This window comes from Python bivittatus, unplaced genomic scaffold (genome assembly GCF_059951505.1).
Source record: "Python bivittatus isolate LINGU-HERP-01145 unplaced genomic scaffold, Pbiv_v1 ctg000480_np1212, whole genome shotgun sequence".
In the NCBI taxonomy this organism is placed as follows: domain Eukaryota; kingdom Metazoa; phylum Chordata; class Lepidosauria; order Squamata; family Pythonidae; genus Python; species Python bivittatus.
Genome location: NW_028277075.1, coordinates 101975127 through 101999185, shown reverse-complemented (window position 1 = coordinate 101999185; position 24059 = coordinate 101975127). Strand labels below are relative to the sequence as shown.

Genomic DNA, 24059 nt, shown 5'->3' with positions numbered 1-24059 from the left:
GATTTTCTAGAACGCCTTGTTCCTGCAAGGCCAGTGAGCATAGAGTCCATTCAAAACAACAGCCAGGAAATTGATGGGTAGGGCTCTGTGCTGTGATAGAGCTACTCCAGATTCAGAAGTGATATGTTTCTCCAAACAAGTTGCTGGAGAGCAGGAGCAGAAGAGCCCTATCGGCCTCTTGGGCTTGTGGGCCTCTGATCAGCACCTGATTGCCCACTGGACCACTGGGAGAGCAGAATGCTCCACGGGCCTTTGGTCTGACGGGAAAAACCACGAAACAATGCACCACTCAATTATTTTTAAAAGGAAGTCCAGAGAAAAGTATCAGCTAAGGGAACAAAAAATAGTAATAAAAACAAATACCAGGTCTACAGTATGAGCCAGTAACCTTGTATTTATAAGGCAAGGGTTATAACCATTGTCCTATTATAGTATTCTTGGTAAAAGAAGACACTAGAGGCCATGGTAACAATTTATTCAGTTGAGGCGGCATGCCTGACTTGGTGAGGGAGCTACCGAACTGCTGGGGTTAGCCTGTAAAGCACACCAGCCAAAACAGACAGGAGCCCTTGAGCGACAAGAGTCTTTTCAAACCACAGCAGGAAAATGCAAGGGGAGTGGGGTGAATACAGAGGGCCATCTTCAGTTCCTGTCCTCCAAAAATGGTTACTGGCTTGTTCTGGCAGCAGGGCAAGTGGGCAGTATGGATAAGCCATTGACCATATTTAATAAAAATGGTTTCAGTGGCTTAATCTTGAGAAAACAAACAGAAGTGTTTGTTTAATATATATGAGTGATTCTCTTTCTCTCTCTCTCCTGTCCTTTCGTTTTCCTATTCCCAGTATTGGCAGTGAAAGTAGACAGCCTCTTGGAAGCACTGGATCGGGAGGACGGATGTGTGTCATTTCTGGAGCAAATCCATAGGGCAACATAGGTTGTTCTGCAGAAGGAAGCTGATACTCAGGGAAGTTGCAGTTCAGCACATCCAGAGTATTCAAGACTGAGTGTTTTTAATGTGAATGGAGATAGGACTAACACCTGCTAGCTAGGGAGAATTTGGAGGACAAGAAAAACAGCAACAAACTCCTTTTCTGAACTGTTGTCTAGATCCAACAATGACAGCAGAATATGGGAGAGAGCACCATATCTACATATATGTTTATGGATGCCTTGTTCAGGTAGAGTTACCTTTTCATTCTGCCATTTCCAAATCTTTGTCCCAGGTAGTCTCTTTGTGTGGCAGCGTTTAGATCTAAATGCAAGATTAAATTAGTAGCAATGAAATGGAAGGGCAAAGCTTGCTTTTGTTAACTTAGGCCCAATAGATTTCAATAGGGTTAACATGTGAATAATATACATAGTTCATTTTGTAAGCTACTAGAAATGTTAACTTTGGAATACTTTATTTTTAATTCAGGATTAAGGAGACAATTAAGGAGTTCTATTAATTGGTTTCCAATAGAAAAGCAAGGGTTTTTGGCTCCTCCTAAACCCTGTTCTTTTTCTTTACAGAAATACAGAGAACGGCATGAATGTGACACATATGGGCACAGATTCCATGCTTTTTTGTCTCTGAGCAGTGTAACTACAAAACCAACGGTCAGTGGTTTCTTTAAGGAAAATGGTTTTGTGTGATTGTTACTTTGGGGTCATGGTAACCACAGAGTAAACCATGATTTTAAGCCCAGTTGTTAATGGGTTAATGTACAGTTACCCATCAGGCTTCTCCTTAAATAAACTATGGAAAGGAACTTTCATAGTTGTTCCAGTTGAAAGGAAAAGGAACTGAATGCATTCAGAGTGTTTCACACTAATCATTTGCTGTGGCATAGCATGGCTAATTAAATTGCTGAAAAACAAGTGGGCTGCCCACAGCCCTCAAACCACATGCAACATGCAGTTAGCAACTCGTATGATAAAGGTGCTGGGCTGGCACTGGGGAGACCCAAGTTCTGGTCTGCCCTCAGCCACAGCCTCACTGGGAGACTTTGGGCCAATCACTCTTTCTCACACTATCCTACCCCACAGGGATTTCTGGGGAAAATGGGGAGAGGAACAGTATCTAAGCTATCTGGAGTTCCTTCTCCCCCTCCCCCTCCCCCTCTTCCTCCTTCCTCCTGATAACAACAACTGCGACTATTACTCTAGGTTGGCCACCCAATCTGATTTTGGGGCCTTTGGGGAGAGTTCAGAAGCTTACAAGCAGGATGGGAATGGTTTGCATCTCAGAACCCTCCCATTCCTATTTCCACTGTAAAAACCACATAAGACAACTAAAAAAATTGACCCTCTCCTTCTAGGGACATAAAAGTAGCACCTGAGGGTCTCCTGCTGACCTCCAAAATTTGAGTAGGCCAGGTTTCAACACCCAACACCTCCAAGGCTGCCCACCCCTGCAGTGAAATGCATGAATGAGATTCTGTGGGAAAGGACTAGTGAATTTGGTTCTGATCCTCAGCCACAAATGTAATTTACATGCCAGCTTCAGCTTAAGACATTGTTTTGCATCTGGCTCCAACCGTAACCCTCCCAATTCTAGTAAAAAACCTCAGATAGATTCCACAAAAATCTGTTGGTCCCTGATGCCAGGCATCCTTACAGAGTAATTTACTGAAAAAGAGAATGGGTTTCTGTCTGCGGGAAATCTATCTGAACCAGTCCTTTTCAGATTGCACAACACAAGGAAGACTTTTACACCCCAATCCAATCTATCCAAAAGAGGAAATGAACTGAAAAGGAAATGAGTCCAATTCAGAACTTATCAAAAGATGTTATCACAACCTCTATTTGCTACAGTTATCCTTGAGAGCTAACGGCTTTACTAGATCTTGTCCCACTCTTTGCTTCTTGAGAGGAAGTGCCGACTGCTAGCTGGAAGAACCCAGATATGTAACGACTCTAGTCAGTGATGCTGAGAATAAAAACACTGCTTTGTGCTTCCCTTGTGCATTAAGATAGTGGACTTTACAAATTAATTTATTTTGGAGGAAGTATGTATGGCATTACATACTATGGCATTATGCGTAATTTTTAGCAGGAATTAGAGGAAGAATCAAGCACACAGGTAATACCCAACTGGGAATGATAGCACCCAGAAATCCTAAAAAAAAGGGATTATCCCTAGGAATTTTCTGAGCAACTCAGCAAACTGATTCCAGATAATTGGCATTCATCTTTTTCTTTTATGCATGGCTGGAATCAGATAAAACTTTTTTCAGAAGCTTCCCGAGCAGATCAATAGGGCCAATGTTCCAGATAAGAAGTAGCCAATTTGCCATTCATACACACTTAGGGTTCACCTTGGATCATTAGGCTGTATGAACCACCCACAGAGACAACAAGGCATTTTGCATAATAAAAGGTAGTGGGTGTAAAACAGTCCTTTGCAACTGTTCCCCTCATTTTGATCTTTTAGAACTGTCTCTGTTGAAGGCTGCATTTTGAATTCTTCTAGGCAGTTAGTAGTTTGACTTGAGAAGTCAGTACAGACATTTTTCCTGCCCCTCTTCAGCATAAGTTGCCTGCCTGCCTTTTTAAATCTCTCCCATCCTACCCCTTTCACTTCACCAGTTGTTCTTTATATATGATATATTGATCTCTAAATAAAACAGCCTAACAAACTTAAATTGAAAGCAAAAAAAAAGGGGGGGGGAATGAAAAGGGGGAAAAAAAACAATATAATTGTTCTACTTGTCTACAATACAGGTAAAATAATTATATCTTTGTAAAAATTACTACAACTCAATTTTTAAATATCAGTTGAATCTTGACTACATGGAATCATATTGTCTGATCTTTCCTTTTTGTCTATAAAGACTGGGAACTGAACGATTTTGTTAAGCTAGCCTTTAGAATCTGGTACACAGGAATCCATCCAGGAGTACAAAATCACATTTTTTAACATGTTCCAAACACAATATATCCAGAGCACTTCATAAACATACATTTTCCAAATTTGGGGGATATAATTTCACAGCACATGAACAGATTGACACGTTTACTTTCTCCCAAGAACCTTGTTCATCACTGCAATAATATCCAAACAATAAGAAACTACTAACGTACTTTCAATTTTATGGCATCTCCAGCATAAGAAGAATGATAACCACACTTTTTAAAACAATAAACACTGAGGTGCCCCATTAAACCTCTTCACACACACACACACACACACACACACACACACACACACACACAGAAATGTTTTAACCTTCTTTTTAGATCGTAAGGGCAATTCTGCAGTGCAATCTAAGCTGCTTCTTTCCCATTCTGCTCCCAGCTGTTTCTAAACCCAACTTCAGAAATTCCAGCCTGGATTACACAGGCTGGGCTGATGCTGAGTCTGGACAATGGCCACTGCAGAACCCGGCTGCTCTTTCGCTACTTCTTGCTGTTCCCATCTGGGCAGGGAAGGCAACTCCAAGTGGCTGTCTCCTGTGCAGACCAGTCAACCAGGGCCTGCCTTTTCCTTTTAGAGTTTGCTCTCTCCTCACTAGTCCCCGTCCCTTTCCTTTGCTTTTCCAGATGTTGCACATAGGGATGCTTTCGTTCCCTTTTCCTTTGACGCTATAGCACACTCTTATTTTCTTCCCCTTATGAGAAGCTCTGATGCTACAAGAATCAAAACAGTAGGGAACAAGTCCTTCTTTTATTCTTACATCCCTCCGTTGGCTCAGGGAAACTTTCAAGCAAGGAAGAATAGAAAGTTCACCTTTGTAGAAACAAAGTAGCAACTTGCCTATATTGCAACTTCAAGAAGGGAGGGAGGGAGGGAAGCTTTGCTGTACAGTGAGCAGAGGGTGGGAAATCAAAGGGACCATGTTTCATCCAGCCTGGGCAAAAACCAAAAGCCTGTCTGCTGGGAGATGTAAAGGCTGAAGAGAAGATGAGTTCTTGGGGTGAAGATGCTTCATTGACTTAATGGGCCATTAACAGGGCAGCAACCAGCTGCTGGAAGGGAGAAAGGGTGCCGGGCCCTGCAGCTGTTCAGAGCTGGGGCTGCTGCTAGATCAGAACAAAGTGCTGGAGATCATTCTTTCTGAAGACCTGAAGGCAGCGGGACCTTTTCCAGGCACTTTTGAACTGAAGTTGGAAAACACAGGCAAGGGCTGCATTTGCAATGGGCTGGGATGGAAGGAGACCAATGTCGTCTGTTCCTGCACTCAGGAAGCAGTGAGTAGCCCATACTGGGGATGGGCCAAGCAGAAAGTGTGGATCTGCTTTAACCAACATTTAAAATGTTTCTTAAGACCTGAGACCTCTAGCTTTGTATAATAGGAAACTCCAATTCACTACTCCCATTTTTTGTAAATTATCCAAATTTATTTTTGCAAATGTTTTAAATTATTGGTAATATTGAATTGTTGATTTGGTCTTTGTAAAAACCTTATTTAATACATTGAAAACTACTGGAGTTTCAGAAGCAGCCAAGACAGTTGGAGCAAATCAGGAATATAACTAATGATTGAACTATATGTAATGCTATTCAAATGTTTTTGTACTCCTTTTGTAAACTTTCAAAACTTTTGAAAGTGTCATCATTCACTGAGAAAGAGTAATTGTTCCATTTTCAACTTGAGTTCTCCAAAGAAAGAGGTTTCCTACTGTTTTTAAATAAATTATTCTAAAGTGTCGATTTCTGATGAGAAGTTAAGTTTTTAATTGCTTACTCATCAACACCCAAATATGTCTAATCAGCTTAATTGTTAATCGCTCCAAGACTTGGAACCAAGTTCTGGCCAGGATTTCTCTGTCATTCTCCTGCAGAACTGGATTGTTGCTGCCCAGATTACATAGCCCAAGCAAAGAGGTTGAGAAAAAAGGACACCTGTCAGCAGTTTCAGTTTCTTCTGAACGAGTGGCAATGATTATTAATTTCTTTCCTGTGTATCTGACTCTTCCTTATCCATTTTCTGTTCTTCTCATGCTCACAAAATATTTGAAAAAGTTCCCTCCCCATGGGAAACCACATTTATGCCCTACTCACAAGCATTTCATTTCCCTGAGTCAGAAGAGAGAGGGAGATTACACATTCAATCTAATCTCCAGCAAACCTTATATTTAACATTGTACTGCTGCATAATTATCCTGTTTACAATGTTCTGTACATCTTTTCTCACAGAAAATGTTTTTAGATTTGGATTCTAAGCTTCACACAAATGCCAGAAAGCTTTGGCAAGGAGATGGCCTCTGCATACTTAGGAATATTTCATGGAGAAAAAAAATATGTTTGCAATAAGGAATGCACAGAAGTGTGCTGGCTCCATTTGAACAAACCAAAGCCAGCCAGTTTAGCCTTCCAGCAAGAGGACTGTGTGAGCTGAAGTGGATAAACACAGCTTAGGTTAGAGTTATTAAAAGAATGAAGCCAGGGCCTCTCAACTCCTCCTTCAGCTTCTTGCTTAACACCTTTGGTAACTTCTTGAGCGATGAAAGAGTAGTATCACTTGATGCCTCTGAGTTTCCATCAACCAAAGATTGCACCGGGGAAAATCAGAGCACTTTGAAACCATGACAGGCCCCCATTCTTGGGTTGCTCAAAAGCAGTTTGAAGTTGAACTCTGATTAGCGTCAGGCCTTGTAATGCTGGGAACAAGGAGCAAGAATCACTTCCTCACTCCAAATCCTGCTTTAACAAAAAGTCCCTGGGCTCCCACCCCACTCAAAAGGGAAAGAAAGAACCCAAACAAGCAGACTTGGGGATTTGCCTGCAGTTTGTTCTCTACCTGAGAGAACTTGACAATTCCCTCCACCCCCCACCCCTTCTTTCACTGCTAAGGGGAAGGTGCAGGGCTGTTTAGCCAACATTCTCTTTTTAGGATCTTCTAGAGCAGCTGAAATTCAGGAGCTGGAAAAAGAGGTGAGAAAAGCATTGCTGTCAGTAGAACAAAGATCTGTCCCCAGTCTCTGCAGAGCTTCAGTGGCGTCCAGTTAAAAAACTGGCTTTGGAGCAGATCCTCTTACACTGCCACTAAGAATTAAATCGGCTGCCAAAAAGCAATGTGGAGCCCAAACATTTCATGCACAAGCACTCTCAAATAGAGGCATCAGAAGCCCAGGCACAACAGAAACTTTGTAAAACGATATCATTATTCATAATTTCTGGCAGGCCATCCTAAAAGAGATACGTTCTATGCGAATACAACATTTGCAACAGCTTTCTCCAAACTGGCGCCATCCGAATACAATTACACTTCCCAGAATTCCCAGACAACCTGGCCAAGGGCCGTCTGGGAGTTGTACAGCTGCAGTTCCAACATCTCTGCAGGCTGATTTATAACCCCAGTCCTGTGCACATTAACTGCAATCAGTGGCACTCACTCAAAGTTAAGTGACTAGAGGATTGCAGCCTTAACTGTGCTGTCTTTCCTCCTCCAACCACAGCATTTCTTTTCTGTCCCAGAACCACACCACATCTGGATTTTCCATATCTTTGGTGCTGATATAGCTTATATTAGTCTTCCAAACTTGTCAGTTCAAATGCTTTTTCCTGCCTTGCAGGAATTATGCCTGCTTCTCTTTGTACTGACTTCTTGCCATTTTCCATCCCAGCTGGAAGGAAGTTCCTTCATCCACTTCAGGTGTACCATCTTTGGACACATTATTTTATCTCCTTTCTTGGGATTATTTGCTGTTCTTCTGCCTTCTCCTGTTTCTGCTTTGTTCCTCTTTGTACCAGGAAGAATTTCTCTCCATTATCAAGCGATTTCCCTCTCTTGTTCACAATCCTTTCCTCCACATTTCCTTTCAGCAAAGCAGAACTACCACACAGTCCAAAGGTTAAAAGTAGCAAGGCTGATGAGGAACAGGGTATAGTGGATTCTGGGGCTGCCTACGCCCTTGAAATCTGGGCCACCCTCACAGTTTTCTCCCATGACTGCTGAATTGTAATTTTTAGGTAGCAGATGAGAAAATGATTAAATACTTGGGGAATGATGATAAAAAGGTATCTGTTTAATTTCAATTTGAATTTATTTTCAAATTAAAAATTCCTTTTTTTCTGGCTCTGGAAATAACTTTGTTTTTAACCACCTACTTTTGGAAGTGCCACTCCTAGGATGTTTCTTTCTTTCCTTCCACAAAAAAAGATGCATATTCCTGGAAACTCTTTTATAGGTATTGCTTAAAAAATATCTTTCTTTCTGTGAGGATTTTTTTCTATCATGATATTATTAACCTTTAAAACGGAAGGATCATGTTAGATTCCTGACTCCTCTTCTCTTTTTTTAATAGAGGAATTTTAGTATCTTAAATTCAAGATCACTCTTCTACTGAGTAAATATGATTGTTACCATGATTCTTCCTCACCAAATATGAATGGGGTTGTTGAAAAGACAACAGCTTTCCAGTCAATCAGGGAGATACTAAATCGTCAAAGCTGTATTCAGCTCTCAAAGTACAATAAAACCTTAAATCGTCCAAAATTATTACCACTTTACTATAATGAAGGTTTTTGTGTTTTTAAGAAACTTTATTTTAATTCATATTTATTTTTTTGTTTTTATTGTAAATCGCCCAGAGTCACTTCCTAGTGAGATGGGCAATGACCAAATTTGAAATAAATAAATAAATAAATAAATAAATAAGTAAATAAAAATAAATAAATAAATAAATAAATAAATAAATATACCAATGTATCTAGGGTAATGGATTTATGTTATACTAACACAGGTTTGTGGTTCAAAATTCTTCAGATGTTTTTACCATAAATCACAAACTGAGAAGTGCTTCATCCTTGCTTGCCCTAAGGCTCCTGGATCAGCTAGCTGGACAACTCACGTGAATGAACCATGACTAATAAGCATCTCACCCAGCCTTGGTGCCCATTTGGCTTTGAAGTGCACTCAGCTTGAATTGAGATTGGATGTGCAGACACTTTGTCTAGGGAAGAAAAAGTTTGGGAATTTTGGAGCCAGAAGAGAAATGGGACCTTTCAGTACATAAGAGTTTTATGTGCTGCAGCAGTCAGTGTTCCCTTATGCTTGGACCTTGGCTCCTGCTGTGCTAAGTAATTACTGCGCTTCATCTAAAAGCCAAAAGCAGTTTCTCAAGGCTGAGCCAGATTATGTGCTGGAGTAAATCTCTGAAGCTGCCTTCAATTGCAGTTGACTCAGACAACCAGTAGACTCATGGTGGCCACATGAAATTCCCTCCCACTGACCAACTAATTGTGTGAAACCACTGCCTGGCTCAGGGATAAACTGCATGCTCACCCACTGTCCCAAGTACTATCCCAAGTAGTTGTGCAAGAAGCTCCAGGCTGTAAGTGGGGAGCCAACTTGAGCAGCAGTACGAAGTGGCCACCAGAAGCCCGGGACTTAGGATCCTGATCTTGGTAAAATTGGCCACTTGGTCTTAGTTGTTACTTGGATATTTCTTCTGACATTATAGGCTATGTCAGGAACTTGCCATGCTCCATAGGAGGTTTATGACCTTCCGCTGCCTATTTAACCTGGTCAACAGGCAACGGGTTCTCAGATTTCTTCTTGCTGAATAATTATGGCGTTTCAAAAAGTAGCTGAGGATGCAGATCTCACATTGAGAAAATATACGAACTGCAGGTCTATTACTAAAGTCAAGTTCCTCTGAGAAATCAGACATATATCTTCTGCTCTATTATATCTGGATCCCTTTCAGTCAGGATTCAGGCCTGGATATGGGACAGAAACGGCATTGGTCTTACTTTTGGATGATCTCGGGCAAGGGCGGGATGGTGTATCCATCCTTGCTCTGCTTGACCTCTCAATGACTTTTGGTACTATCAACCATGATATCCTTCTGGATCAGCTCCAAGGATTGGGGGGGGGGGTGGCACTGTGTTGTGCTGGTTTGCCTCCTTTCTCCAGGGTCAATACCAGTTGGTGGTGACTGGGGAGAAGAGATCCTGCCCTCAGCCCCGACACTGTGGGGTGCTGCAGGGTTCAGGGCTCTCTACGCTCCTATTCAACATCTACATGAAGCTGCTGGGTGAGCTCATCCATCGCCATGGAGTGAGGTATTATCAGTACACTGATGATACCTGATTAGACATCTCTGCCCCTGATGAATTAAGCAATACTGTTGAAGTCTTATCTCGGTGCCTGGAGACTGTGAGGGTCTGGATGGGGAACAACAGGCTTCAGCTGAACACCAGCAAGACTGAGTTGCTCAGGATTTTGGGGCCTGCCTGTTCTGGGATTATGCCATTTTTGGTGCTTGGTGGGGTTGTACTGCCCCAAACAGATCCAGTGCACAACTTGGGGTTCTTCTAGACTCACGACTCCTGCTCAAAGAGCAGGTTGCAGTCATGGCTAGGAGGGCCTTTGCACAGCTTTGTGTTGTGTGCCAGTTGCACCCATTACTTGATCGGGAGGCTCTGCTCATGGTTACTCATGCCTTGGTCACCTCCCAACTGGACTATTGTAATGCACGTTACATGGGGCTGCCCTTGAAGAGTGTCCAGAAACTTCAGCTAGTGCAAAGTTCAAGTTATGTGTACCTCTAGAACCGCACACCTTACACCTCGGCTCTGAGAGCTGCATTGGTTGCCAGTCTGCTTCTGGGTCCAATTCAAGGTGCTGGCTTTAACCTTTAAAGTGCTTCATGGCATGAGGCTGGGTTATTTGAGGGACCACCTCTCCCTAATTACACCTGCCCATCCCAATAGATCTGGCAGAAGAGGTATGCTTTGCGCCCCATCTGCCAGGGAGCTACACTTGGCGGGACCCAGGAGGTGGGCTTTTTCTGCCGTGGTGCCCACCTGATGGAACATCATCCCCCCAAAGTGAGGTTGGCTCCATTCCTGTTAAGTTTCCAGAAGTCCCTCAAAACTTGCTTTTGCCATCAGGACTGGGGCCCCAAGGAACCGGTGAGTTGCTGAAGTGGCTCCATCATGGTTAATATCTGCTGCCCTCTCTTTGCCTTTTAATTACAATTTTTTAAAATTTTCTGGACTTGTTAATTGTTTTTATATTACTGTTTTATCATTTTTATTGTACGCCACCCAGAGTCACCTTTGTGTGAGATGAGCGGCCATAGAAATATGATGAATAAATAAAATAACTAAAAGTCAGAATGCTCAACTGTCACATTTTTCATATGTCAAATAATCTAGGAAGCAACCCCTATTGCCCCATGGCCCCCTTAGTTTTATTCATGCTATGTGTTTAAAAAGTACTTTTGATCTGTTGGTAATATTATGCTACAGGGGTTTGCTGAAAAGAATGTTACACCCATATAGACATTCCTTGAATGAAAGCCAGATTCTTGTGAGATCATAGAGATGACTAGAAACAACCAACCACATATTTTGCTAACTTTGTTTACTTCTTCATGATCCTCTGGAGGACTGGCTCATTTCCTTGAGGCATCTGGTACAGCTGTGTTCATGGTTTACCTTTTAAGGTTATTCACATCTATTATTTTTGCATGGTGATTGGACTGTTCATATCACATGATTCAGTTGTTTAAACAAAGGAGGGGGGGGGCTTGTAGCCCTTCAAATATTGCTGATTTACACCTATTTACAACTGCCTAGATAATGGTGAAGAATGTTCAGAATTGCAGTTCAAATGAGCTATGCTTATATATTAGAGATACATGATTGTAGACTCCTGCTTTGATTTTTTTTTTTCCTTCTCTGACCTCAGAAGCTAAGTGGGGTCTGACTTGACTAGGATTTGGATGGGAGATCACCAGACAAGCTGTGGTTGTAGAGTGGACTGGGAAGTGATAATAGATCCTGGAACAAAGCAATGGCAAACCACTTCTGAATTGGTGCCAAAGAAAACTGCACGAAATCACCAGGGGTTGAGTTTGTTTGGATGGAGATTTTACTTTTATTTTCTCTATAGCCTCTGTACCATCCTAATAGCAGTTAAACTGTAATTTCAAACAATTAGCCTTCATTCATTTGTTTATTTATGTATTTAATAAATTTATATAGTGTGTCAATCCAGTTAGACTTTAGGCAGCTTCCAATATAATAATAATAATAATAATAATGATGATGATGATGATGATGATGATGATGATGATGATGATGAATGATTGTGGCAAAAGAAAGCGAAGATAGTACCAATAGCTATAGGCGCCTTAGGTGTAATTCCAAAACATCTGGAGCACCATCTGAAGACTATCGCCATTGACAAAATCACCATCAGTCAATTGCAAAAGGCAGCTTTACTTGGAACAGCCTACATCCTGCGACGATACCTTTAACACCATCAAACAACAACATCTGCCTATCCCAGGTCCTTGGGAAGGACTCAATAGGTGGTTAAAATGCCAAATCCAGTCTGCCAAAACGTCTGGCTGACTCTGTGACCAACTATAATAAAGAATATACATATTGGGTAAAACTAAATCTTCAGAGCCAATTTGGTCGATTTTGTACAGTGCAAATTCATGGGATCATTGTATCTGCTGGGAGAATATCCCAGGAAGCAAAGATTGAGTGAATTTGGGACTCTTACTGGCCATAAGGAGCTAGTGAGATGGTTCTGCTATGAGCTAATGAACATCTGAATCCAAAGTTGTGTCGCCAGTCAGCTGAGACCTGGCTTGGAGACAACTACAAGAAGGAAAGGAAGTCTGTGTGTATTATTACTATTCCTAAGAAGAAACTACAAGAAATCTGCATGAATCCTATTTTCACTTGGCCAGTAAGCATCACTTGAAAAAAAATAGGTCAACAGATAACAATTTGGCTTTGGGGATGGAATCTGGTGCAAAATCCATGGAGAATTAGGGAGGGAAAATTGGCTTCTATAGTAAGAACGGATTGATATATTTCCAACCTTTCCAGCTTTCCCCACTCTTCTTTAAGCTCAAGTATAGTTTTTGTAACAGTAACTATGTAAGTGTTTGCAATATCATCCCATCTATTTCTATCTTTATTTTGTTTCAAGAGCTATTGACTGTTTTTATTTCTCTCTCCGATCATGTCATTCTTACTCCTAAAACCATTGGCCTACTGTCCAGGGTTAGGGAGGGTACAAAAAACGGTAATGGAAGCAAATAGTAGGTTATGAAAAAGAGAGTTTTCTTTTCCTTCCTTTTCTTTCTTTTCTTCCAAGAGGGAGAGACTTGGAACTTGGAGCGTCGCCCCAGGAGTCTCGGTGTGGATGCCTATAGTTATGAACAGGCCTTCAGTTTTTTTTGAGGTTAATGAGATTTACACAGAATGATTCATTTATTTGGAAAAATTAGCTTCAGCTAGACAATACACTTTTAACTAGAAAAGAATAAAAATGTAGCATAATTATATGTACAAATAGTTGTGGTTAGTTTCAAGAAATATCATGAGTCATCTATTTCTGGAAACAATTAAAGCTAACTGAAGTGCATCCTCAGAGTAATAACTTGCCATTTGTGTGTCCCTTTAGCTGGGTAATTTTATTTCATCCCCCACCCATTCTTGATTATCTGGTTGTTTGGGTTGCATCTTGCTGCTTTTATATGAGTTTTCAAATAGAGCTTATTTCACTGCTGGGATGGGGGAGGCGGCATCCCTACAGATCTTTTTCTTCTTTATTTTTACTCCAGACTTCCTCATTCTCTAAACTTTTTTTTTCAGTATGCAACTTCCTTATAATTAAAACGTTGCCTATTGGTGTTGCATACCAACAGATATTGGCATCGCCCTCCAGTTATGAAATGACCCTGAGCTCCATTTGGAATGCAGCACACAGCTGTGGTTTTCTCTTCCTTCTCTGTCTACTTTGCCTTGCTTAATGCTACTCCTGCCAATGCCCCTGTCACAATCTTTCAGTAATCTAACCCATATTTGCATGGTTTTAAAATTACGTGTAACTTTTCTTCAGTGTGTATCCTGAGTATGTCAATCAACTGTCTGTCCTACATGGTGGTTGTTATAATCCTTACACTGTATTTTGTAACTGACTACCAGGTACAGTGTAAGGATTACAATGTACAGTGCAAAGACTGTAGCAAGCACCGTGTAGGACAGACAGGTAAAGGACTGAGAGAACGCATCCACAAACATCAACTGGCAGTCAGAAGACACGGTGAAAATTCCTTCATCTCTCAGCATGTTGACAATTTCAACTGGGAAACTGTTGACATTTCAGATCAAGCCAAATCCAAAAATGCTCAGGCATTCCTGGAAGTTTGGCATTCTGTTTGGCACAAATCAACCATCAAAACCCCCCACCTACAGACCAATTAAAAGACACAACCAAAAGTCCAGGAAGGAAAAACAGCCCCAGAGTACATCCTAGCAGCCAACACCCAGATAAGCACGAAACATCACCAGCTAAACAGAAAGGGAAGAACTAATATCCTCATCAAGGAACCATCAAGGAAGGAACCACACCCTCACAAAGTTTGACAGGGCAAGCTACTATATATAAACAACCAGAAAACTTCACTCTCCCACGCATTCACATAATATTACCTAAGCCCCGTAATGAAAGAAAACAACCAAGCTCAAAGAACACCAGGAACCCAAGAAAGAAACACAGATGTCAGATTATGTCATGCCTCTGTGCAGAAGGTTTTATAGGAGTTCTACCAGCCCTATTGAATGGGGTGGGAGGATATCTCTATTTTTACACAGTGTGTATCCTGTATGGTGTTTTATATACCACCAAGAGGCAGTACATGGCCAGTTTTGTCTCATATTGGGACTCGTCAGATGTGCCACGGAGAAGAAAGGAGCGCTTATGGCACAGACAATAGTGGGGAAGTTCCATCCCTGACTAGTGCTGGAAGGGAATGGTGGTGCTGGTGGTGAGCAATCAAGGAATCTAGTCCTGACCTTGTGGCTGGCTGCGCCAGGAGAACATGCAGTTGTGGTCACTAGGAGTTGAAGACAACCTGATGGCCCATAACCAACCAACCAACCAATCATACGCAACAACTGCAGCCATCACCATGGCTCTTAATGCTGGCAACATACCTAAGATAAAACAACTAACTCCACCAAGAATGGGATAAATAATCATGACAAGTGGCAGAAACAGTTGCAGGAAGTGCAGCTGCATGAGATCAATGCCAGGAACATTGAATGATTAAGGCGACCATTGTACTATTCTTCCGCGATAGTAAAAAACAGGAATAAAAACCCTTGTCAGCGAAAGCAGTGGAAACCTGTAACGCAAGCACTAGTGAAAAAGATAGCCCCGTATCTCCAGCAGAAACGAGGTCTGTTTTCTGGTTTAAATTGACAGACTGTGCAGCACTGAACAAGCACTCTTTCAAAACAGTGCTAAACCTATGTATGTAAAGAGCCTGCGTAAGACCTGACAAACCTTTCAGAAAGTGCAGGTCAGGCATTATGTGGGCAGATGCCTCCATGGAAGCTCAGATGGGGTCAGGTCTCTCTGGTAGCCCAATTCAAAATGTCCGTGGAGGACAGTGCCCGGGGACTGCAGGGGACGGACGGCCATGCCTGCAGCAGCCTAAAGTGGCCAATCAGAGCTGGAGAGTTTCCATTCCTTGATCATATCAGCAATCGCATCTTTGGAGGAGTGTGCCAAATCATATCCATGGCCAAAACTCTATCGGGGAAGAGAGAAAACACCACTCTAAAATTAGAATGGTTAAGGACAGCTTAAAAATATCTCAGCTATGGGCTGGGGATCAGACCAAGGTAGCTTAGCAAGGACATGGAAGAAAAAGGTAATTGCTGAAGCATTTCATGTTGTAGTTAGGAGAATGTGAGGAAGAACCCTCTGTCTTGTCTGCCAGGTAATCTCTGATTCCTGAAAACTCCCTGACCCCTCCTCCCCCCAACTCAGTCTTTGTGACTCCCAGTTTAACTCTCACTTTTCTCTCTTACTCCCTTTTTGCTGTCCATCTACACCCTTTCCCCCAGAGTTCCAGAAGAGGTTCTCCACCGGTGATTTAGTTGGGGCAATAAGAACTTCTCTGTGCCTGAACATTGAGTAGTTGCTATTAAAAAAAAAAAAAGTTCTACTACCTCTAAATTATTGATCTGAAAAGTACAACTGTTATGACTTCACAGATGTCTTCAAGGCTCTGAGGTTAGGAGCTCTGTATGTGGATCCCTATATGCAGGTGCAAATTGCTGACATCTGCCCTGGTTTTTCTATATAGTAGATCAGTGTCTCTCAACCTTAGCAACTTTAAGATATGTGGACTTCAACTCTCAGAATTCCCCAGCCAGCATTTTTCCCTTGTCTGCTATTGGAGTCCTTCCTAGACCCAATTGCTTGCTACTCCGCAGTCACACTTACCTGGAGTTGGTCCATCCTGGCCTAAGCCTGACTGGTGCGGCTGGGTCCCATTTAGTAGCTTTACACCAGAGCTGATTATGTGAAGGGGTTAGTGCCTATCCCTTTTTCATACTTAATATACACTCTTGAATGGTCTTAAATGTCTAGAGGAAATGTAGTAATGGATACAGTGGCTTAAATGTGCCCCTAAAGCAAATATTTCATTAGTTTTAAATATTACTTGTTTTGGAGAGAAACACAGGCCTTTAATATACTGTAGTTGCTTCATTACATATTACATTTGTCTATCACTGCTGTTTCTTTTTCAGCTGTGCCACTAAGCAATGCTTTTCTCACCTGCAGACCAATATTTTATTGATGCAGAGAAAATTTAAAATTGCACCAGTCTAAAGGACACCAGATTATTGTATTCCTCTTAGTTTCCTGACTGCTGTTCAATCAATATTGGAAATTAAATAGGAATTTGGGTTCTACATGCTTTTCTCTAATAGTTTTCTGGGACTGATTAAATATTTGCCTGGTTCAGTTGTGATTCTTCAGGTTCAAGATCCAGGAATGCAATGGATTGCAATTCTGCACTCTCAGTTGGTGAATTTTCATTGTTCATTCATACGTAAAGTGAGAGAAGGGAAGAATATTAAATCAACAACTAAAAGGTATCTGACTGAGTATACAATTGGGCCATGAATGGGTATAATTGTTCTTTTAAAAAATGCATTCATATCTTAACGTAATGCATGCAATTATTCATACTACTGGAAATATTAAAATGGTATGAATTATCAAGGGTGGAGGTCATGCAAAATAATTGTCAAATAAAAAGGAGTAAAACGGGACCAAATGAAAGTAACAAATAGAGCTTAGAGGAATTCATCTATGTCGTGTTTTCTAATGATACATGTGGAAGTTGAACTCTAATACCTAAATTTGTTTCTGGGAGCAGAGCTATTAGGACAACAGGCATTGGATATCTTCTGGTTAGAAGGTTCACCACCTGCTTTGGTACATTGGGGCACAAGGAGAAACCCCTGGAGCCTTTCCTGAAAGTACTTTGATGGTAATTACATGAAAATGATTTCATTTAACTTTCTAACCAAAACATCAAAGCAGCACTTTGAGTAAATCCTTTAAATAAATAGAGGCAGGTATAGATTCTAGGAGCTGCTAGGGAGCGGAGACAGCAAGGTCTTAAAGGGCACAACTAGATATGCTCTGGGAATGCAGCGCCAGTCACTTATACCATTGCCCTGTCTCAGCCCTTGCACTCAGCCTCATTCCCCGATCACTGGACCTTTGGAGGCCCTGGTTTTCAGTGGCTGCTGCGCAGTTTGGTCAATCTGCAGTAAGACCTCCCTCATCTAATCACAGATGAGAAGGCTGACCTTGTGTGTATTATGGAGACTTAGATGGGTCTCAGATAAACAAACAAGCAAACTAATCTGAGCAATCCGATAAAATTGGCCCTGTAGTTAATCTGGATGGGTCATTTCCCCCCAAAGGAGGTGCTTCATGACTTGGAGGTCCTCAACTCCTGCTCAAGCTGGAGCCAAGGGGAAGTTTTGCCTGGCTTGGCTGGTGCACCAGTTAGGACCCCACTTGTTCCAGGATGTCCTGCCATTGGTAACTCATACCTTGACCATCAGTAGGCTGGTGACTGTAACATAGTTTACATGGGGCTGCCTTTGGAGATGATCAAAAATGCACTGCCGAGTTGCTAGTGGCACAACCCTGCCACTGTAACGCCAATTTAAAATCAGTTATCAGAAAGCCTCTGGACCCAGTTCAAAGTCTTGGTTCTAACATATAAAGCATTACAATATACCAGGCAATGCCTTGCCAGAATCAAGCCCACCCATCTGGTCCAAAGCTCTCGAGATGGCCTATTGAGATCCCCTTCCAAGGACATGACCAAGGTGCCAGGCCTTTTCTGTGGTAGCCCCACACTCTGGAACACTCTTTCCCTGAGGTTGAGTCAGCTCCATCTCTTTGTGCATTTTGCAAGGAGGTAAAAGCTAGACTATCCCAATGTGCCTGTCTTCAGCCCTAGTTGACTGTAGGCTCCATCACCATAGGAATGATCTTGTCCTGGTGTTCTTTTTCTTACACCTTTTATTCCATCAGTTGTTTTATTGCCTCTGTATTGTGTGCTTTATGTTTATTGTCCAGAGTCTGTTAGGCTTAGGGCAGACTACAAATCCTGTTAAATAAATAAATTACATGCAGTTGCATATGTCTGGATAACTTGGAAGGAAGAAACTCTTAAACTCCTGCAGGCAGCAACAGTCTTGGGTCAGTCCTGAAGGTTATAATTTGATGAGGTCAAGCATGGTGGTGCTACTGATTATATATTGTCTCTGGGTTGTGCACAGTCATTTTATTAAGCAAGAACTCAGGATTCAGTAGTCCAGACTTGAGTCCTGCACCACGCTCATCCTCATCTTGCTCTTTGCTCATGAAGTATTGGGAACTACACATATACTAGCATAAATATCAATATAATAATTATACTCTTGGGATGTTCAATAACATTTTTCAAAACATTTCTCATTCATGTGTTTTTCTCGAGGATTTGTTTTTATGGAATATATGGGGAGAGCTTTCAAAAGAGCCATGTGAGCCTTCCAAAGAACGGGGGTGGTTTCCCACTTTGAAAATTCCCTCTTTAAATTGTGAACAGCCCTAATGTTTGGTATGTGCACACACTTGCTGAATCTCTGCACTCTCAAATCGTAACTTTCTCTCTCTCGCACAGATGAAAATTGCATTTTGTTTACTCTCTTAGATTTGTTCTATGCTTTTTTCAGATCAAAATGCTAAAATTAAAATTCGAGGGTAATGAATGCTTAAATTAGGACAGTTAGAATACTTAGGAAAAAATGAAATTGCAAACACCCAAAGGGATTCCTTCCTTCCTTCCTTCCTTCCTTCCTTCCTTCCTTCCTTCCTTCCTTCCTTCCTTCCTTCCTTCCTTCCTTCCTTCCTTCCTTCCTCCCTCCCTTCCTTCCTTCCTTCCTTCCTTCCTTCCTTCCTTCCTTCCTTCCTTCCTTCCATGGGTCAGTTCAGATGGAAATAAGTTCTTCAGACTGCAACTTTTTCAGATAGGTAGAAGATATGCATAATGTAAAGTTGTGGCAAAAGTATTCATTAAATGCACCACAACCAAAATGAATGTACTTTCTTGCCATGGTCAATAAATCAAAAGCATAACTCTTCCAGGTTCTGAAAGGAATCCAGATTTGCCTGAGTATAGAAATACCTATGAATATAAAACATTGCTCAGTTCTTTGCAACCTTAAACATCTTTCAGAAATAAGTCCTTTGCATCCAATGGAGGTTTTACTCTGATGTGTGCTTAGAATTGCAGCCTTAAAAAATCCCTAAGTATTAATATTCTGCAAAAAAGTTTGGAGAACCTTATTTTGAACTCTTATATTAGATGCTTCTTCAGCGAATTGAAAGACACAATTTTCTTGCCAAGAAATTACAGTACCTGCGAAGGGGTGGGGTTGGTGGTGAGGGGGATGTAATTTTACATGAAAAGGAGCCAATTGATGGAAGGGGCAATAGACTGCAGATCCCCCTAGCATGGATATCTTCCGTGGTAGGAATAACCATCAGCCCACTTGGAAGGCACAGGATTCTTTTTCTGTTGCTTGGCTGGCTAAATTTAACTCTTTATATAATGCATAAATAGGGCATCTCTATTCCCTTTCCTTTCCTATCTACCTTTTCCCTTTGCCTAATCTCCACCCAGTTTGGACCTCCCCTTTACCTTCCCTTCCCTTTCCAATACTGCTACTCCTTCCTCTTAATCCACAGGGTTATGGGAAAGGCTGGGGCTGAATTTCTCCCCAACTTTTTATTTATTTATTTATTTGGTGAGGGTTAAGATTGGAAACTGGGGTGAAAAGGTAAACTGCTCCTGTTTCCATCCTTTAAAAGCTTTCAAAAATGTTTTAAAACTATGCTGCTGAATTTTGGTGGCCCAGTTTTAAGACTTTGGGGGAATTGGGTTAATGATGGGAAAGCAGCTGTTTGCCTCCTGATACCTCCTTCTGCCATTTCCAACCTATTTAAAAACAAAAATAAAACCAGCCATTTTGGCATCGAATTTTAGCAGCATGATCTAGGACTACCTGTGCCCCTTGGCCCCACTGTAGGCAGATAATTTTTCAGGGAAGATTGGCTGCTGTTAACTTTAAAGAGCCACTAAGTATGAAGACATCAGAACAAAGTTTTTCTTGTTTGAAGCACTCCCAAGAAAAATGACAAAAAAGAGTATTAAAATATCTAAAAAATTTTATTACATCCCACTACATTTTAACCAGCTTTTATTTTTGTTTCAGCTACACTGTTCAGAGGATTATGATTAATTCCCTAGGACTTTTTGGTTTCTTGTTTTAAAATTCTTTATGTGGCCTTTAATATCTTTTTTTCCTAACGCTTGTAAAAACTGAATAAAATTTAAAAGCGAAGATCTTTGTGATAATTAATTTCACCACTTTTTTAGCCACTGAATTCAGAATGTAAATGATTTTTTTCCCCCAATGGAACAATCTCAGAATAAAGCATATACTTAGTATAACTATGTGTGCAAGACTTAGCATGGAGAGGCAAGGGGGCAAAATTATGAAATGTGCATCACAGCTCTGTTCCTTTTGTACATGCACTGTGACATCATACACATACACATAAAGGGTGGAGCTTGCAAGGTGATGTCACAATGCATATTTCATCATTCTAATGAAATCTCCAGATTTCATGGGTGCCTCTGGGCACACCCAAGGTTTTGGGAGCATCATGTTCAGCAGAGTCCCTATAATTTCTAAGCCACCTGGGATTTTTAAAGTTTCTGCTGCTGATGGTGCTGCAATGGATTATGTTCCTGAACTTCACTGAACTATGGAATCCAACACATCTGGAAGGATGGTATAAGAGATGGGTGTCTCTAGCATTGCAAGGGTCTGCACCATGAAGAAACTTCAGATTCACCCAAAGCTCCACACCGAGTCTTGCAATTCCTTTGACTAAGCAAGTGTACAACTGTACCAAATTACTCAAACTCAAAGTGCTGTTTTGGCTTTGCACTGGAGCTACCTTGATAAGAGGTTTCTGGAACTGTGTAACTTTATTCTGATTTCTCTAACTTGATCAGGTCTTTGCAAAATTTACATGTTAATACACAATTCTCTCACATCTTCACAGTCCTACAGAAAAACATTTTTTCTCATGCTCCTTTGGTCACCTTACTTGCCCTCTGTTAATTAATCCAGCTTATCTAACCAAACAGATGCTACTTTGAAAAATTTAGGCTCTCAAGAAGAGCCTTGATAGCATAGCACCTGATAAGGATTTGTTCCACTCCGTAAAACTTTTCTGCAAAGAAACAGAACTTTCTTATTAACATACCTTCACTTTACTTTAAAAGATACTTTCTTAATGAAAGATAATTCTGTTTTGATTTTCTTTGCTTCCTGATCAGATGGGTCCTGTTCTTGTACTTTCGTCACCATCCCGGTTCACACCATTTAGTCACCTGTCATTCCTCCTTGTCAAAAAACTTTGACCATGCTACTTTTAATTTGCAACTTTTAGCTCCACTCCTGAAGAATTCCAATTATATAGCAGCCAAGCAATTTAGCAGCAAAATCTACACTGGTTTTTAGTAAAAATGCATTCTGGTAGTTAGACTCTAAACTTAGCCATTTGCAATGAATCTAAGAAAACAATACATCTAATTTGGTCAATTGTAACTAAATTCAGAGCTGCATCTCTCCCCTGGCTAGAATCAAGCCTTTTTTAAAAGAAAGATTTTAAAAATTGAATTGAGGCATATCTCAGTTTGCATTCCTGAAAGCTGAGATAATAAATGTGGACTGGCTGTCCTTGAGCAAGCAAATTAGCAGTTTGGTTACACACTAGTGCCATTTAGAATCAAATGACCCTCTGACTTGTGGAATGTGTATAGTGCGTGCCTGTAATGGGGGCGGGGGGGACTTATATCATTGGAGTCCATTGGAGTTGGGCAGCTTATAAATTCAAACGAACAAACAAATTTTTAATTGCACTGATTAGAAGCACAGAAGGGATAACCTCATCATAAGCATGTTTAAATGTAAAGACTTCTAGTCGAGTTTAACTCCTGGTGCCTACATGGATCCATCTATGATGTTTTCCTAACAACGGTGTGGAAGTGATTTGCCACTGGCTTCTTTAGGATTGAAATCATATTGTACTCTTAAGGGGTAATTAATGAATGTCATGTGATCCTGAATATTGTCTGATCCATCATGTCATATGAATTTCTTTATAACATTTCCAAACTCCCTAGGCTGAGAACACTATAAAATTGAGCATATATATATATATATATATATATATATATATATATATATATACACACACACACACACACACACACACATACACACACACATACATACACACATACATACATACACACACTCAATTTTATAGTGATATATATATATATCCCTACATTAACATTGTTAAGGAAAATCACAGTAAAATTACCAGGTAAAAAGCTGAAGTAGTAGCAAGGACAATTTTGTAAGTGAAATATTTGAGCCATATTAATTTGTTGTTTGTATTGTCGAAGGCTTTCATGGCTGGAATACGATGGCTGGTGTGGGTCTTCTGGGCTGTGTGGCCGTGTTCTGGAAGTTTTGTTTCCTAATGTTTCGCCAGCATCTGTGACCGGCATCTTCAGAGGGCAGGAGCATAGACAGGAGCAGTTCTGAGGAGAGAGAACCGCTCCTGTCTGTGCTCCTGCCCTCTGAAGATGCCGGTCACAGATGCTGGCGAAACATTAGGAAACAAAACTTCCAGAACACGGCCACACAGCCTGGAAGACCCACACCAGCCATCAATTTGTTGTTTATTGCTGTGGTCTGAAGGCACAGGAGGAGGACCTATGGTGAATAAGCTTTAACTACAATATTACCAGCAGATTTTTCCTTCTGGAATAAATACTTTTATTGCAGATATTATGAACTGAACAGGCTTGGATGAAGAAAACAGTCTTATCTATCTTCTGGGCCAAAGCCTCTAGCGATTTTGTGCAGTTCAAGGTATAACTCACAACTTGAATTGCATCACAAAAATTGGAGATCTGTGGAAAGCTAAGCAGTTCTGCTAGCTTCTAAATCCAGTCAAAAGTTAGGTAAAACTTTCTGTTTATAAAGACAAGTTTGGGGAAAATGTAATACTACAGCTGCTTCTGCCACTAGTTATATGAATGACAGAAGAATCCTATTCCAGAAATCAAAGGGTCTTGGCATGCATTCCTGGCCAAAGCTGTAATTATTATTATTATGGTTGGTCGCACAGTCAGCTGGATGTTTAGAGTGGATTTGGCATTTCTATCCACCTATTGAGTCCTTCCCAAGGACCTGGGATAGGCAGATGTTGCTGTTTGATGGTGTCAAAGGTATCGTTGCAGGATGTAAGCTGTTCCAAGTAAAGCTGCCTTTTGCAATTGATGATGGTGATTTTGCCAATGCCAGTGGTCTTCAAGTGGTGCTCCAGAAGCTTTGGGATTGCACCCAAGGCACCTATAACTATTGGTACTATCTTTACTTTCTTTTGCCACAGTCTTTCTATTTCTATTTGTAGGTCTTTGTATTTTGTGATTTTCTCCTGTCCTTTCTCTTCTATTCTGCTGTCTCCAGGTATTGCAGTGTCCACTATCCAGACTTCTTTGTCTTTCTTATCAACAATTGTTAAGTCTGGGGTGTTTCGTGGCAGATGTTGTTGTTGTTGTTATTTTGCCCCTCGTTTTCATTTTTCTTTCCTGGAGAAATACTCTTTAATGAAATGATAAACCATGAATTGTTTTAA

At 41.0% G+C, this 24059-nt stretch overlaps 1 long non-coding RNA gene across 1 annotated transcript in view; it reads left to right on the top strand.

Annotated features, from left to right (window-relative positions):
- The first annotated feature begins 784 nt into the window (after nt 1-784).
- Nucleotides 785-24059, top strand: part of LOC112540562 (uncharacterized) — a 33320-nt gene continuing 10045 nt past the window's right edge. Inside the window, exons 1-2 of the long non-coding RNA XR_003084652.2 lie at nt 785-1178; nt 1513-1599. This is a non-coding gene — a long non-coding RNA (uncharacterized LOC112540562). The remainder of the gene's footprint in view (nt 1179-1512; nt 1600-24059) is intronic.